Consider the following 17983-nt stretch of genomic DNA (forward strand, 5'->3'; position numbering starts at 1 on the left):
GTGGGGTGCTGCGTGCGAGATCGCGGGGGTCCCCAGCAGCGGCGCGATCAGGCAACTTATCCCCGATCCTTTAGATAGGGGATAAGTTGTCAGCACGGTAGTACCCCTTTAAAGGAAAGATGAGTCTTTACTGACAGAGTGTGCTTCGAGTCTAGGTGAGCAGGGTTCCTGTCCCATATTTGCATTTCTTCTGACTGTAGGGGGTCTTAGGTGAAAGAGAGCCCACAGTATTTCATTGGCCACCGAGGATAGGAGACTCAAAAATGTCATCAAGGTTCTTAGGGAGAACTTCCTGTAAACCCAGAAAAAAAACGACCCTCTTGGATACGGTATTTTCACTGAGGGTAAAGGTATAACTTAAAGGGGTACTCCACCCCTAGACATCTTATCCCCTATCCAAAGTGTGATCTCCCTGCATTCGTCTAGAGTGTCGGACGCTTGTGACGTCACGGCCACGCCCCCTCAATGCAAGTCTATGGGAGGGGGCGTGGCCGCTGCCACGCCCCCTCCCATAGACTTGCATTGAGGGGGCGTGGCTGTGACATCACAAGCGGACGGGGGTCCCGCCACTTTGGATAGGGGATAAGATGTCTAGGCGTGGAGTATCCCTTTAATTTCCTTTTGACTGTGGCTGGCTGAGTTTTCCCAGTGCACGACCCATCCTAGAGGGTTGTGGTTGTGTGTTCTTGGGGGCTCACTGACTCTGCAAGGAGAAGCTAAACGTTCATAGAAGGAACTACCCTCTGGAGCCTCAATAGAGCAACTACAGCTGCTACTGTAATGGATAAGCTAAAATGTCTATTTCAGAATATGCTAAAATGGCCACTCACTAACTCGCTTCCCCCTCCCATCGTGTTTGAAAGAATGTGTATAAAATGGCGCCACCAGAGAGCGCTGTACCCAAGATAAGGCCCACGTGCTGGACGAGGAACACCTGCACATGGAAGAAACCAATCACAAGCACAGTTATTCATGACATATAGCTTGGCACATGGCACATTGCTGCTGACTATAAAAACCCTTGTAACTGTTTTAAATACAGGAATTATAATTTGCTGAACTGTGTGTCAGTGATTTTCTTCTCTCGTGCATGCACTGATCCTGATACCTAATTAGGGAGGAGGCGGATACTTATCTGATATCGGGTCCAGTTACGATCCATTTCACTACCACCTTGGTGAACTCTGCCCCTAGACATCTTATCCCCTATTCAAAGGATAGGGGATAAGATGTCAGATCGCATTTCTGGATGGCTTGGGCCCGAAAAATACGGGTGAATACACTCCCCTCTTTTCTTTCGTTTAGGGAAACAGGTTCTAGAACAGAGATACAATCAGTTCTAAGAATTTCTTTCTTTAGAATTTCCTGCTTTGGGGATCTTAGAAGGCGAGACAAGACATAGCCACTCTTTACAACATTTAAAGGGGAACTCCAGTGGAAACAAGTGGAAAACAACATGTTGTCAAATCAACTGGTGCCAGAAAGTTTCACATATTAGTGAATAATTACTTCTATTTCAAAATCTGAAGCCTTCCAGTACTTATCAGCTGCTGTATGCTCCAGAGGAAGTTGTGTAGTTCTTTCCAGTCTGACCACAGTGCTTTCTGCTGACACCTCAGTCTGTGTCAAGAAATGTCAAGAGTAGAAGCAAATCCCCATAGAAAACCTCTCCTGCTCTGGACAGTTCCTGACACGGACAGAGGTGGCAGCAGAGAGCACTGTGGTCAGACTGGAAAGAACTACACAACTTTCTCCAGAGCATACAACAGCTGATAAGTACTCGAAGGGTTAAATTTTTTTTAAATAGAAGTAATTTACAAATCTGTTCAACTTTCTGACACCTCTTTAAAGACCCAAGGGTCGTTTATTAGGGATACCCATGTTGGCACAAAACCCATCAGTTAGAAATCCTGCTTCTTCAGTGGGTACCTGGTACATGTTCCTCTGTCTGGTAGGGACCCTGTCTCATTCTTAGAGGGTATCTTCTAGGACAGTGTTTCTCAGGCGCGGTCCTCAAGACCCCCCCCCCCCCCCAACAGATCATGTTTTCTGGATTTCCTTGGTCTTTCACAGGTGACATAACTGGTGATGCCCGATTCACTGACCATAATTATATCACCTGAGAAAGACTAAGGAAATCCTGAAAACATGATCTGTTGGGGGGGGGGGGGGGGGGGGTCTTGAGGACCGCGCCTGAGAAACACTGTTCTAGAGTCATTGGAACTATGAACAGGCCTTAAAGGGGTACTCCGCCACTAGACATCTTATGCCCTATCCGGATCATCATTGGCGCTCATGGAGCGCCTGCTCCGGGCCCCGTGCTCGCAGGGGGCCCCCGTCACATTCGGGACGTCCCTGTGTCCCGAAAAATCTTTTCAGGACACAAGGATGTCCCAGTGGTTACCTCTCTGCGGCGGGCCCCGCGTTAACTTTAGAAATGCAGGGGCCGCTGGAAGGTAGCGCACACAGGTACGTCACTGATGTCCCTGCGTGAGTTCATAGGAGAAAAGCAGAGTGGAGCAGAGCATCGAGGAGGACGCGCGCATGTAAGTGACCAGCGGCACATCGTCTTCAGTGTTCTGACCTCCGCTCCTCCAGGACCTACTGCTATGGCCCATAGGCCATAGCAGTAGATCGTGACCCTGGTCCCCGGACCGGAGGAGCGGTGGTTGGAACACTGAGGCATACAGCCCCCACTGTACACTGTATATGGCTGAAGGCTGTATGTCAGTGGGGGAGCTATACTGCACCAAATGTGGGGAACTGTACTGCACCTAATTTGGGGGAACTATACTGCACCTAATGTGGGGGAACTATACTGCACCTAATGTGAGGAACTATATTGTACCTAATGTGGAGGAACTATACTGCACCTAATGTGGGGGAACTGTACTGCACCAAATGTGGGGAACTGTACTGCACCTAATTTGGGGGAACTATACTGCACCTAATGTGGGGGAACTATACTGCACCTAAGGTGGGGAACTATACTGCACCTAATGTGGGGGACTATACTGCACCTAATGTGGGGGACTATACTGCACCTAATGTGGGGGAACTATACTGCACCTAATGTGGGGAACTATACTGCACCTAATGTGGGGAGAACTATACTGCACCTAATGTGGGGGAACTATACTGCACCTAATGTGGGGAACTATACTGCACCTAATGTGGGGAGAACTATACTGCACCTAATGTGAGGGAACTATACAGCACCTAATGTGGGGAACTATACTGCACCTAATCTGGGGAACTATACTGCACCTAATGTGGAGGAACTATACTGCACCTAATGTGGAGAACTATACTGCACCTAATGTGGGGGAACTATACTGCACCTAATGTGGGGAACTATACTGCACCTAATGTGGGGAGAACTATACTGCACCTAATGTGAGGGAACTATACAGCACCTAATGTGGGGAACTATACTGCACCTAATCTGGGGAACTATACTGCACCTAATGTGGAGGAACTATACTGCACCTAATGTGGAGAACTATACTGCACCTAATGTGGGGAGCTATACTGCACCTGGTGTGGGGAACTATACTGCACCTAATGTGGGGAACTATACTGCACCTAATGTGGGGAACTATACTGCACCTAATGTGGGGAACTATACTGCACCTAATGTGGGGAACTATACTGCACCTAATGTGGGGAGCTATACTGCACCTAATGTGGGGGACTATACTGCACCTAATGTGGGGAGAACTATACTGCACCTAATGTGAGGGAACTATACAGCACCTAATGTGGGGAACTATACTGCACCTAATCTGGGGAACTATACTGCACCTAATGTGGAGGAACTATACTGCACCTAATGTGGAGAACTATACTGCACCTAATGTGGGGAGCTATACTGCACCTAGTGTGGGGAACTATACTGCACCTAATCTGGGGAACTATACTGCACCTAATGTGGAGGAACTATACTGCACCTAATGTGGAGAACTATACTGCACCTAATGTGGGGGAACTATACTGCACCTAATGTGGGGAGAACTATACTGCACCTAATGTGGGGGAACTATACTGCACCTAGTGTGGGGAACTATACTGCACCTAATGTGGGGGAACTATACTGCACCTAATGTGGGGGGGGGGGGGGGGGCAACATAATGAAGTGCTCCATCTTCCAGGCAGCCTTGCTGGCCCTGCTGATCACGGTGGTCCCCTGCAATCTCGGCTGCGGCACCTCAGACATCCGGTTCACTTCGATCTGACCACTGTCACTTTAAGCATTAATAACTCTGGGATGCTTTTACCTTTCATTCTGATTCCGAGATGTTAGTGGTAAAATGTCATTGATACTTGCATCATTTCTTGGTGAAAAATTCCAAAATTTGATGAAAAAATTGAAAATTTAGCATTTTTTTTTTTTTACTTTGAAGCTCTCTGCTTATCAGGAAAATGGACATTACAAATAAATTATATATTGATTCACATATACAATATGTCTTCTTTATATTTTCATCATAAAGTTGAGATGTTTTTACTTTTGGAAGACATCAGAGGGCTTCAGAGTATAGCAGCAATTTTTCAGGGACCAGTTCAGGTTTGAAGTGGATTTGAAGGGCTTTCATATTAGAAATACCCCACAAATGACCCCATTATAAAAACTGCACCCCTCAAAGTATCCAAAATGACATTCAGTGTTAACCCTTTAGGTGTTTCACAGGAATAGCAGCAAAGTGAAGGAGAAAATTCTAAATCTTCATTTTTTACAATCGCATTTTCTTGTAAACCCAGTTTTGAATTTTTACAATTGGTAAAAGGAGAAAAATCTTCCTAAAATTTGTAAGCTAATTTCTCTCGAGTAAGCACATACCTCATATGTCTATGTAAAGTGTTCGGCGGGCACAGTAGAGGGCTCAGAAGGGAAGGAGCGACAGTGGGATTTTGGAGAGCACGTTTTTCTGAAATGGTTTTTGGGAGGCATGTCACATTTAGGAAGCCCCTATGGTGCCAGAACAGCAAAAAACTAAACAAAACAAAAAAAAAACAACAACATGGCATACTATTTTGGAAACTACACCCCTGAAGGAATGAAACAAGGGGTACGGTGTTTGACGAATTTTTGTTAAAGTTGATGTGTCCCCAACATAAATTTTTTTTTACAAGGGATAATAGGAGAAAATGACCCCATTTCTTCTGAGTATGGAAATACCCCATGTGTGGACGTCAAGTGCTCTGCAAGCAAACTACAATGCTCAGAAGAGAAGGAGTCACATTGAGCTTTTGGAGAGTGATTTTGTTTGGAATGGAAGTCAGGGGCCATGTGCGTTTACAAAGCCCCCCGTGGTGCCAGAACAATGGACCCCCCACATGTGATCCCATTTTGGAAACTAGACCCCTCACAGTATTTAATAAGGGGTGCAGTGAGTATTTACACCCCACTGGCATTTGACAGATCTTTGGAACAGTGGGCTGTGCAAATGAAAAATTATATTTTTCATTTTCACGGACCACTGTTCCAAAAATCTGTCATACACCTGTGGGGCGTAAATGCTCACAAGCCCAATGGCGCTCCTTCTCTTCTGAGCTTTGTAGTTCGCCTGCAGAGCACTTTACATCCACATATGGGGTATGTTCTTACTCAGAAGAAATGGGGTTACAAATTTGGGGGGGCTTTGTTCCTATTTTCCGTTGTGAAAATGAAAAATTTAGGGTAACACCAGCATTTTAGTGAAATTTTTTTTATTTTCCCATCCAACTTTAGTTAAAATTCTTCAAACACCTGTGGGGTGTAAAGGCTCACTATACCCCTTGTTACATTCCTTGCGGGGTGTAGTTTCCAAAATGGGGTCACATATGGGTATTTATTTTTTTGTGTTTATGTCAGAACCGCTGTAAAATTAGCCACCCCTGTGCAAATCACCAATTTAGGCCTCAAATGTACATGGTGTGCTCTCACTCCTGAGCCTTGTTGTGCGTCCGCAGAGCATTTTACACCCACATATGGGTTTTTTCCGTACTCAGGAGAAATTGCGTTACAAATTATTATTATTATTATTTTTTTTTACTTTTACCGCTTGTGAAAATAAAAAGTATAGGGCAACACCAGCATGTTAGTGTAAAAATGTTAATTTTTTTTACACTAACAGGCTGGTGTAGCCCCCAACTTTTCCTTTTCATAAGGGGTAAAAGGAGAAAAAGCCCCCCAAAATTAGTAGTGCAATTGCTCCCAAGTACGGAAATACCCCATATGTGGCCTTAAACTGTTTCCTTGAAATACGACAGGGCTCTGAAGTGAGAGAGCGCCATGCGCATTTGAGGACTAAATTAGGGATTGCATAGGGGTGGACATAGGGATATTCTACGCCAGCGATTCCCAAACAGGGTGCCTCCAGCTGTTGCTAAAATCCCAGCATGCCTGGACAGCGAAAAATTTGCCACAGCTCAAACTTCAAGCAGGAAACTTACTGTAAACCTGCCCGTGTGAATGTACAGCTGTTTCAAAACTATAACTCCCAGCATTACTGAAAGACCGTGCATGCTGGGAGTTGTATTTTTGCAACAGCTGGAGGTACGCAACTACAACTCCCAGCATGCCGAGACAGCTGTTTAGGCATGCTGAGATTTGCAGTTTTGCAACATCTGGAGGGCCACAGTGATCTCAAAACTGTGCCCCTCCAGATGTTGCAAAACTACATATCCCAGCATGCCCACGCAGCATACAGCTGTGTGGGCATGCTAGGAGTTGTAGTTTTGCAACATCTGGAGGACTACAGTTTATAGATCACTGCAAAGTGATCTCCAAACTGCAGCCCTCCAGCTGTTCCTAGGCAACTCACCGGCTTCCGTAGGATCCAGGGAGCCGCATAGCCGTCCTCTTCTGCCGCCACCACCGATGGGAAAGTGGACTTCGGCGCCCGGTCCCCTTCGTTTCCCTGTTCTGCCCCATCTATTGTGGGTGGGCAGAACGGGGAACCCGAAAGTTAACCCCCCGCCCCCGATCTGCTATTGGTTGTCGCTTCTGACAACCAATAGCAGGGATAGGAGGGGTGGCACCCGTGCCACCTCACTCCTATCCCTTCAGGGGGATCGTAGGTGTCTTAGACAACCGCGATCCCCCTTATATTCCGGGTCACCATAGACCCGTATGACCCGGAATTGGTGCAAATCGCAAGTGTGAATTTACCTGCGATTTGCACCGATTGCCAACATGGGCATTTGCGCGGGGTGCCTGCTGAGTCCTGGGTATGTCCTGGGTCCTTAAGTACCAGGGAGCAAAGGCATACCTGTACGCCCGTGGTCCCTAAGGGGTTAAAGGGGTACTCCGGTGGAAAACTTTTTTTATTTTATTTTTTTAAATCAACTGGTGCCAGAAAGTTAAACAGGTTTGTTAATTACTTCTATTAAAACAAATTTGTCTTTCTTTTCTTTTTGAATTTCTTCTTTGTCTTGTCCACAGCGCTCTCTGCTGACACCTGATGCCCGTATCAGGAACTGTCCAGAGGAGGAGAAAATCCCCATAGCAAACCTCTGGACAGTTCCTGACACGGACAGAGGTGTCACTGTGGACAAGACAAAAAAGAAATTCAAAAAGAAAAGAATTTCCTCTGTTGCATACAGCTGCTAATAAGTACTGAAAGGATTAAGATTTTTAAATAGAAGTCATTTATAAATCTGTTTAACTTTCTGGCACCAGTTCAATAAAAAAAAGGCAGCAAAGATGTAGTCTCTTCTGACGCCAGAATCAGTATCAACATGGATCTGTCATTTCCTCTGCTCACCTCATGAGGTACAAGGTCTTCCGATTCTTGAGCAGCGTCCTCAGGGTTCTTATGCATTAATCTATAAGGTATTTTGGTTCTGATCCATCATCCGTTTTCTGCTTGATAAGCGTTGAAGCTTTATCAGGTCTTTTCTACTTTGACCTCATAAGCACCTTAACACTTTCCTCCACCTTAAAGGGGTACTCTGGGTACTCAACTGGTGCCAGAAAGTTATACAGATTTGTAAATTACTTCTATATAAAAAATCTTAATCCTTCCAGGACTTATCAGCTGCTGTGTGCTCCAGAGGAAGTTGTGTAGTTCTTTCCAGTCTGACCACAGTGCTCTCTGCTAACACCTCTGTCCATGTCAGGAACTGTCCGGAGCAGGATAGGTTTGCTATGCGTGATTTGTTCCTGCCCAGGACAGTTCCTGACATGGACAGAGGTGTCAGCAGAGAGCGCTGTGGTCAGACAGAAAGGAACGACACAACTTCCCCTGCTGCATACAGCAGCTGGTAAGTACTGGAAGGATTAACATTTTTACATCGAAGTAATTTACAAATCCGTTTAACTTTTTGGCACCAGTTGATTGTAAAAAAAATTAGTTTTCCAATGGAGTACCCCTTTAAAGTCCCTAGGCACTTAGGTGTGGATGCTGAGACTTCCCCCTGATCCGTCGGCTGTGATTCCGTATACACGGCTTTGATGACGTTTCCTGCTTTCTCTAAAGAAAAGAAGGATCTTCCGGGAAATAATATTCTTCTCTTTATAAGATGACGAGTTAAAGGGGTACTCCGCTGCCCCATCGTTCAGAACATTTTTGTTCCGAACGCTTGGAGTGGGCGAAGTGGGTCGTGACTAGAGATGAGCGAACTTAAAGTAAATTCAATTCGTCACGAACTTCTCGGCCCGGCAGTTGATGTCTTATCCTGCATAAATTAGTTCAGCTTTCAGGTGCTCCCGTGGGCTGGAAAAGGTGGATACAGTCCTAGGAGACTCTTTTCTAGGACTGTATCCACCTTTTCCAGCCCACCGGAGCCCGGAAAGCTGAACTAATTTATGCAGGAAAAGTCATCAACTGCCGAGCCGAGAAGTTCGTGACGAATCGAATTTACTGCAAGTTCGCTCATCTCTAGTCGAGACGTCACACCACACCCCCTTAATGCAAGTCTAGACTTGCATTGAGGGGGCGTGGTAGTCACATCACGAGGGGCCGTGGTCATGACCTCACGACCCACACTGCCGGCACCCATTGTTCCAAACGAACGCCGGGTGCTGCACAGAGATTGCAGGAGTCCCAGCTGCAGGAACCCCCCACGAATAGACATCTTATCCCCTATTCTTTAGATAGAGGATAAGATGTCTAGGGGCGGGGTACCCCTTTAATCTTGTTGATGACTATTTTAGCAGGACCAGACATTATTGGAGTGAGCCAAATAGCTTATGGCATATACACAGTATAATATATATATATATATCTCAAGGCTGGTTTGTGAGTCGCTAATCCAGTGCCCGCCCAACTCGCCTCCTGTGCCGTGGACCTGCCGGTACCGCCTCCGGCTACTCACTTGTGCAAGAAGAAACAAGGTCCGGCACCAGGTTGCAAGTAAAAACTTCTTATTCTTTTATTTCAAGATTCTGCGGTACAGGGTAGAAAGTCTGACGCGTTTCGCTAAAAAGCTTAATCGTAGACTGGTCCTTGTTTCTTCTTGCATATATATTATATATATATATATATATATATATATATATATATATATATATATATATATATATATATATATATATATATATATATATATCTACTAGATCAGTTTCCTCTTATGTATATGAAGACATGTAGGAAGTAATGGATTTTTTTAATTTTTATTGAGGTTTTTTTTTTTAAACATATATGACACATCAGTCCAGTTTTGAGGATTTCTCTTGTATACTGTATAACGAATAATGTCTGACGACTTGAAAAAAAAAAATGTACATACATATATATGACGCAAAGAGAATGCAACAAAAATCACTGCTTACCCACTAAAATGTAAGCAAAATGTCGTCCACATTTCAGCTGGGCCAGTTTACAGTCTTGTGTGTATGATTTGGGGGGGGGGGGGTAATCCTCCCTGGATGGAGGATCTGTGCACTCTCTCAATCACGACATGAAAATGGCTTCTCCTTTGTGTGAATTTACTGATGTTTAACCAGATGGGATTTCCTGGTAAAAGATTTCCCACATTCTCAACATGACTATAGCTTCTCTCCTTTGTGAGTTCTCCGATGACTCACAAGATGTGATTTCCTGGAAAAACATCTGCCACATTCCTGACACAGAAATGGCTTCTCTCCTGTGTGAATTCTATGATGTTTTACCAGATCTGATTTCCCGGTAAAAGATTGCCCACATTCTGAACACGTGAAAGGCTTCTCGCCTGTGTGAGTTCTGTGATGAAAAACAAGTTGCCATTTTGTACGAAAACATTTTCCACATTCTGAACATGACCATGGCTTTTCTCCTCTGTGAGTTTTCTGATGATTATCCAGATATGATTTTACAGTAAAAGATTTTCCACATTCTGTGCATGAAAATGGCTTCTCTCCTGTGTGGTTTTTCTGATGTCTTACAAGAAATGATTTCCTAGCAAAACATTTGCCACATTCCAAGCACGAAAATGGCCTTTCACCTGTGTGAGTTCTCTGATGTTTAACCAGATCAGATTGCTGTCTAAAACATTTCCCACATTCTGAACATGTTAAAAGCTTCCCTCTTGTGTGAGTTTTCTGATGAATATCAAGTTGCCATTCTGCACTAAAACTTTTTCCACACTCTGAACATGAGCATGGATTCTCACCTGGGTGAGTTCTCTGATGTTTAACCAGGTAAGATTTCTGCCTAAAGCATTTCCCACATTCCGAACACGTAAAAATAGGCTTCTCTCCTGTGTGAGTTCTCTGATGACTAACAAGATTCCATTTTTTACTAAAACATTTTCCACATTCTAAACAGGACCATAGCTTCTCTTCTTTGTGAGAACTCTGATGTTCCACAAGACTTGATTTTGGCCAAAAACATTTTCCACATTCTGAATTTGACAGCGGCCTTTCATCTATAGAAATTCCCTCATGTGTTAGGGGATGAGATTTATTTCCTAGATGTTTCCCACTTTCAGAGTTTCCAAAAACTTTAAGCCCAGTTATTTTTTTGCCAATCTGTGATGAATCATCTTCTACTTCAGGACAGGAACATAAGAAGAGAGGATCATGGGAGTTTCTCATCTTGTCTTCACCTGGAAAAAGAGACAACATTTTACCCCAACGAACGTGATATACACACACACATTATATATATATATATATTTCCGGAGGTGCCCACCCAAATGTCAAGTTAAAGTGTCCCTGTAATTGAAAAAAAAAAAAAAAAAAAAAAAAAAAAACAAACATGTCAGGCTAAGGCTGCATTCACACCACGTTTTTGCAGTACAGTTCCCGTATACGTTTTCAATGTGAAAACCGTATGGAACTGTATTGAAAACCGTATGCATTGACTCTCCATTGAAAACCGTATGCCAAAAGATGCATCAGGTTGTGTCCGTTTTGCATCCTGTACGGTTTCGTCAGTTTTTTTCCCGTACCCAAAACTGTAGCCTAACACGGGTGAAAAACCGTATTAAACCGTATACAGTTTTTCTTTTAACATGGGAGTCAATGGGAACCGTACAGAACCGTATGTTCATACGGTTCCATCCGGTTTTCACCATACGGTTTTTGACTTTGCACAGTTTTTTGTCTTGGAATTTCAATCAAACAAGTGAAACTTTATTCATAATGGAGTGAAAAGTAAAAAATGTAAACGTTTTTTCCTTAAAGGACGGATGCAACCGGACATCATTTTTTAAAAACCTTATAAGGTTGAAATTTGTACACACTTTTTGATACAGTTTAGTCCGGTTTTGAGGAATCCGTTTTTCATCAGAAACCTGATCATCAAAAACGTGGTGTGAATGCAGTCTAAGGACTAAAGAGGAGGAGCAAGCAGTAACTAAGTGATCTTTGTTCTGCTGCTCCAGTATAAGTCTATAGAGTGAATAAAGTGGATCTGGTGCAAGTGCCCTCAGTCTACACATGATAAGAAACCCCAGATACATGGAGGCTCTCACCATTCTCCGACACTGATCGGGGTTCCTCCAGTTCTCTCCTCGTTCCTCCAGAACTTTCCTGCACGGATCCAACATTAAGGAACTGAGGAGAAAAGAAGAAAGGAACCAAAGTTTATTATATGTCCAGGAAAAGGTCAGAAACTCCAAGAAGACAAGAACCAGGGACATCAACCCCCTGGGGCCCAAAATGTTCTATTCTAGATGAGGCTGAAGTCCTGGACTAATGTTCTGTGAAGAGAAAGATCATGTCCAACATCTACCTGATGGTCCAGTGGGATATCCTCCTCTTCCTCTTTACAGTCCTGGGGATATAGAGGACGGGGACATCTCTCGGGGGGATTTATACTACTGGATCCATCTATAGGAAATAAACACAGTGACTGAATCCATTGTTATATGTGATGATCAGATGATGGGGGAATCTAGGAGATCCACAAACCTGCTCTCTCCTCTTACCTGGTGATGTGAGGGACTGGTGATCCTCCATCATGACCTGATCCTTGTACTGATCCTTGTGTACCTGATGGTCCAGTGGGATATCCTCCTCTTCCTCTTTACAGTCCAGGGGATATAGAGGACGGGGACACCTCTCGGGAGGATTTATACTCTCACCATTCTCTGACACTGATCGGGGTTCCTCCAGTTCTCTCTTCGTTCCTCCAGAACTTTCCTGCACGGATCCAACATTAAGGACCTGAGGAGAAAAGAAGAAGAAGAAGGTATGAACCAGGGAAGATCCTCTCATGTGGTGATCAGACAGGATAGAATATTAATGGAATATTTTACACATCAACTCCGGGGCCTCAAAACTGATCTGTATATTCTAGATGAGGCTGCACTAATGTTGTGTAAAAATAAAAATAAATTATGGGGATATTAATCAAAACCTGAGCAGAGGAAGAGCGGAGCAGTGGCCATAACAACCAGATTACTGCTTTCATTTTAAAGAGGCCTGTGAGAAATGAAAGAAGCGATCTGATTGGTTGCTATGGGCAACTGCACCGCTCTTCCTCTGCACAGGTTTTGATATATGTCCCCCCCATCTCAGTGACCGTATTCTGTAGCCATAGTAACCTCTCTCCTATTGGAAAATAAGGCTCAAAAATCTTTCTAAATGACTGAACAGCGGGGGAGATTTATCAAAACCTGTACAGAGGAAAAGGTGCTGAGTTGCCCATAGCAACCAATCAGATCGCTTCTTTCATTTTTGAAAAGGCCTCTGCAAAGTGAAAGAAGTGATCTGATGGTTGTTCAGCGCGGGTGTGTCCACTATCGGGAGTGACCCCTATTCAGAGGGTGCAAATGCATTAACCCCTTAAGGACGCAGGACGTAAATGTACGTCCTGGTGCGGTGGTACTTAACACACCAGGACGTACATTTACGTCCTTAGCATAACCGCGGGCATCGGAGCGATGCCCGTGTCATGCGCGGCTGATCCCGGCTGCTGATCGCAGCAAGGGACCTGCCGGCAATGGCCGACGCCCGCGATCTCGCAGGCATCCGCCATTAACCCCTCAGGTGCCGGGATCAATACAGATCCCGGCATCTGCGGCAGTGCGCGATTTGAATGAATGATCGGATCGCCCGCAGTGCTGCTGCGGGGATCCGATCATTCATAACGCCGCACGGAGGTCCCCTCACCTTCCTCCGTGCGGCTCCCGGCGTCTCCTGCTCTGGTCTGTGATCGAGCAGACCAGAGCAGGAGATGACCGATAGAACAGATCAGTATTAGCAATCATGTATTGCTATGAATAGTCCCCTATGGGGACTATTCAAGTGTAAAAAAAAAAAAAAAAAAAATGTAAAAACATGTAAAAGTAAAAAAAAAAAAGTGAAAAATCCCCTCCCCCAATAAAAAGTAAAACGTCCGTTTTTTCCTATTTTACCCCCAAAAAGCGTAAAAAATAAATTTTATAGACATATTTGGAATCGCCGCGTGCGTAAATGTCCAAACTATTAAAATAAAAATGTTAATGATCCCGTACGGTGAACGGCGTGAACGAAAAAAAAAAAAAAAAAAAAAACGTCCAAAATTTATACTTTTTTTATACATTTTATTAAAAAAAAATAAAAAATTTATTAAAAGTTTTTTATATGCAAATGTGGTATCAAAAAAAAGTACAGATCATGGCGCAAAAAATGAGCCCCCATACCGCCACTTATACGGAAAAATAAAAAAGTTAGAGGTCATCAAAATAAAGGGATTATAAACGTACTAATTTGGTTAAAAAGTTTGTGATTTTTTTTAAGCGCAACAATAATATAAAAGTATATAATAATGGGTATCATTTTAATCGTATTGACCCTCAGAATAAAGAACACATGTCATTTTTACCATAAATTGTACGGCGTGAAAACAAAACCTTCCAAAATTAGCAAAATTGCGTTTTTCTTTTTAATTTCCCCACAAAAATAGTGTTTTTTGGTTGCGCCATACATTTTATGATATAATGAGTGATGTCATTACAAAGGACAACTGGTCGCGCAAAAAACAAGCCCTCATACTAGTCTGTGGATGAAAATATAAAAGAGTTATGATTTTTAGAAGGCGAGGAGGAAAAAATGAAAACGTAAAAATTAAATTGTCTGAGTCCTTAAGGCCAAAATGGGCTGAGTCCTTAAGGGGTTAAAGGGGTACTCCTGTGGCAAACTTTTTTTTTTTTTTTTTTTTATCAACTGGTGCCAGAAAGTTAAACAGATTTTTAAATTACTTCTATTAAAAAATATTAATCCTTACAGTACTTATTAACTGCTGAATACTACAGAGGAAGTTCTTTTCTTTTAGGAACACAGATCTTTCTGCTAAAGGTGTGAGGAGAAGCTCCAACGGAAGATCAGATCTACTTTATCCCCTCATTCTGCATGGATCACCCGCACGGTGGAGAAGAGGCTACAAGACCTTGACAGAACCCTAGCTACCAGGATCAATCATCTATTCTCTCAAGTCAGTATCAATTAATTGGGTGAAAGCACCACAAGTCCCAGCAAGGCAACAGGGCTCCCAAGAGGTTACGCTGCATCCTCTCACTCTGGACCATAATGTTCCGTGTAATACCAGCTGCACCCACCTCAGTAAAGACAGTTATCTGTAACCAGACATCGGTGAGTTCCTTTACTCCAATGTCTGGCCCAGGAGAAGCTGTCTCCAACCTCAGAACGTGTATATGCTAATGGTGCCCTGGCGTCACGAAGTGATCAGGTATTTTCCTACACAACAATTATATTCATCTATAGGGGATTTGTAGATATCTCAGCTTCATCTACCTGATGGTCCAGTGGGATATCCTCCTCTTCCTCTTTACAGTCCTGGGGATATAGAGGACGGGGACATCTCTCGGGGGGATTTATACTACTGGATCCATCTATAGGAAATAAACACAGTGACTGAATCCATTGTTATATGTGATGATCAGATGATGGGGGAATCTAGGAGATCCACAAACCTGCTCTCTCCTCTTACCTGGTGATGTGAGGGACTGGTGATCCTCCATCATGACCTGATCCTTGTACAGATCCTTGTGTCCTAATAAATACTCCCACTCCTCCATGGAGAAATAGACAGTGACATCCTGACACCTTATAGGAACCTGACACAGACAATGATACAATTCTCCTCCAGACACTTCATACCTTGGTGTTATTGTATAATGTCCCAGCATTCCCAGCAGCGCTCACCTCTCCAGTCAGCAGCTCAGTGATCCTGGAGGTAAGTTCTAGGATCTTCTGCTCATGTATCAGTGAATGAGGTGGAGGCTCCTCGGGGGCGGGGCTCTGGCTCCTGCTCCAGCCTCCTGACACACGGGGTGTCACACACTCACCAGACGACTTCTTCACTACTGTGTAATCCTGTGTATGGGGAGACACTGATCACTACAGAGAGAAGAAGAATCCCGCACCTTTCCGCTCATTTCCCTGCTTTATTAATAGAGATACAAGGAAGGTCATGTGACCCGCTCACCTCTCCAGTGATCCAGTAGATCATCTCTAGGGTGAGGTCTAATATCCTCCCAGACATGTGGTCTCTGTCCTCCTCCATCCTTGGTCGGTCACTGAGGAGAAGGATTATGGGCTTTATAAGAAACCTGAGGGGCCCCATGGAGGATCAGGTATAAGTGACATGTGACAGAACATTTTTTGTACACATTTTTGCCACGTGTAGTAGAGGTGAGTGGCGTGTGGTGCACGTGTAGTAGAGGTGAGTGGCGTGTGGTGCACGTGTAGTAGAGGTGAGTGGCGTGTGGTGCACGTGTAGTAGAGGTGAGTAGCGTGTGGTGTACGTGTAGTAGAGGTGAGTAGGGTGTGGTGTACGTGTAGTAGAGGTGAGTAGTGTGTAGTGCACGTGTAGTAGAGGTGAGTAGTGTGTAGTGCACGTGTAGTAGAGGTGAGTAGTGTGCAGTGTACGTGTAGTAGAGGTGAGTAGTGTGCAGTGTACGTGTAGTAGAGGTGTGTAGTGTGCAGTGTACGTGTAGTAGAGGTGTGTAGTGTGCAGTGTACGTGTAGTAGAGGTGTGTAGTGTGCAGTGTACGTGTAGTAGAGGTGTGTAGTGTGCAGCGTACGTGTAGTAGAGGTGTGTAGTGTGCAGCGTACATGTAGTAGAGGTGTGTAGTGTGCAGCGTACATGTAGTAGAGGTGAGTAGTGTGTAGCGTACATGTAGTAGAGGTGAGTAGTGTGTAGCGTACATGTAGTAGAGGTGAGTAGTGTGTAGCGTACATGTAGTAGAGGTGAGTAGTGTGCAGCGTACATGTAGTAGAGGTGAGTAGTGTGCAGCGTACATGTAGTAGAGGTGAGTAGTGTGCAGCGTACATGTAGTAGAGGTGAGTAGTGTGCAGCGTACATGTAGTAGAGGTGAGTAGTGTGTAGTGTACATGTAGTAGAGGTGAGTAGTGTGTAGTGTACATGTAGTAGAGGTGAGTAGTGTGTAGTGTACATGTAGTAGAGGTGAGTAGTGTGTAGTGTACATGTAGTAGAGGTGAGTAGTGTGTAGTGTACATGTAGTAGAGGTGAGTAGTGTGTAGTGTACATGTAGTAGAGGTGAGTAGTGTGTGGTGTACATGTAGTAGAGGTGAGTAGTGTACATGTAGTAGAGGTGTGTAGTGTACATGTAGTAGAGGTGTGTAGTGTACATGTAGTAGAGGTGAGAAGTGTGTAGTGTACATGTAGTAGAGGTGAGTAGTGTGTGGTGTACATGTAGTAGAGGTGAGTAGTGTACATGTAGTAGAGGTGTGTAGTGTACATGTAGTAGAGGTGTGTAGTGTACATGTAGTAGAGGTGAGTAGTGTGTAGTGTACATGTAGTAGAGGTGAGTAGTGTGTAGTGTACATGTAGTAGAGGTGAGTAGTGTACATGTAGTAGAGGTGAGTAGTGTGCAGTGTACATGTAGTAGAGGTGAGTAGTGTGCAGTGTACATGTAGTAGAGGTGAGTAGTGTGCAGTGTACATGTAGTAGAGGTGAGTAGTGTGCAGTGTACATGTAGTAGAGGTGAGTAGTGTGCAGTGTACATGTAGTAGAGGTGAGTAGTGTGCAGTGTACATGTAGTAGAGGTGAGTAGTGTGCAGTGTACATGTAGTAGAGGTGAGTAGTGTGCAGTGTACATGTAGTAGAGGTGAGTAGTGTGTAGTGTACATGTAGTAGAGGTGAGTAGTGTGTAGTGTACATGTAGTAGTGGTGAGTAGTGTACATGTAGTAGTGGTGAGTAGTGTACATGTAGTAGAGGTGAGTAGTGTGTAGTGTACATGTAGTAGTGGTGAGTAGTGTGTAGTGTACATGTAGTAGAGGTGAGTAGTGTGTAGTGTACATGTAGTAGAGGTGAGTAGTGTGTGGTGTACATGTAGTAGAGGTGAGTAGTGTACATGTAGTAGAGGTGTGTAGTGTACATGTAGTAGAGGTGAGTAGTGTGTAGTGTACATGTAGTAGAGGTGAGTAGTGTGCAGTGTACATGTAGTAGAGGCGAGTAGTGTGTAGTGTACATGTAGTAGAGGTGAGTAGTGTGTAGTGTACATGTAGTAGAGGTGAGTAGTGTGCAGTGTACATGTAGTAGAGGTGAGTAGTGTGTAGTGTACATGTAGTAGAGGTGAGTAGTGTGCAGTGTACATGTAGTAGAG

General features: G+C 44.1%; 1 protein-coding gene and 1 pseudogene across 1 annotated transcript in view; both read right to left on the bottom strand.

Moving 5' to 3' along the window:
• Positions 1-12883, bottom strand: part of LOC130357524 (zinc finger protein 420-like) — a 48533-nt pseudogene extending 35650 nt beyond the window's left edge.
• The window catches only part of LOC130357218 (oocyte zinc finger protein XlCOF8.4-like), a 329282-nt gene that overhangs the window by 58559 nt on the left and 252740 nt on the right, over positions 1-17983 (bottom strand). The gene's annotated exons all lie outside the window — the stretch shown is intronic.

This window comes from Hyla sarda, chromosome 2 (genome assembly GCF_029499605.1).
Source record: "Hyla sarda isolate aHylSar1 chromosome 2, aHylSar1.hap1, whole genome shotgun sequence".
Classification (NCBI taxonomy): Eukaryota; Metazoa; Chordata; class Amphibia; order Anura; family Hylidae; genus Hyla; species Hyla sarda.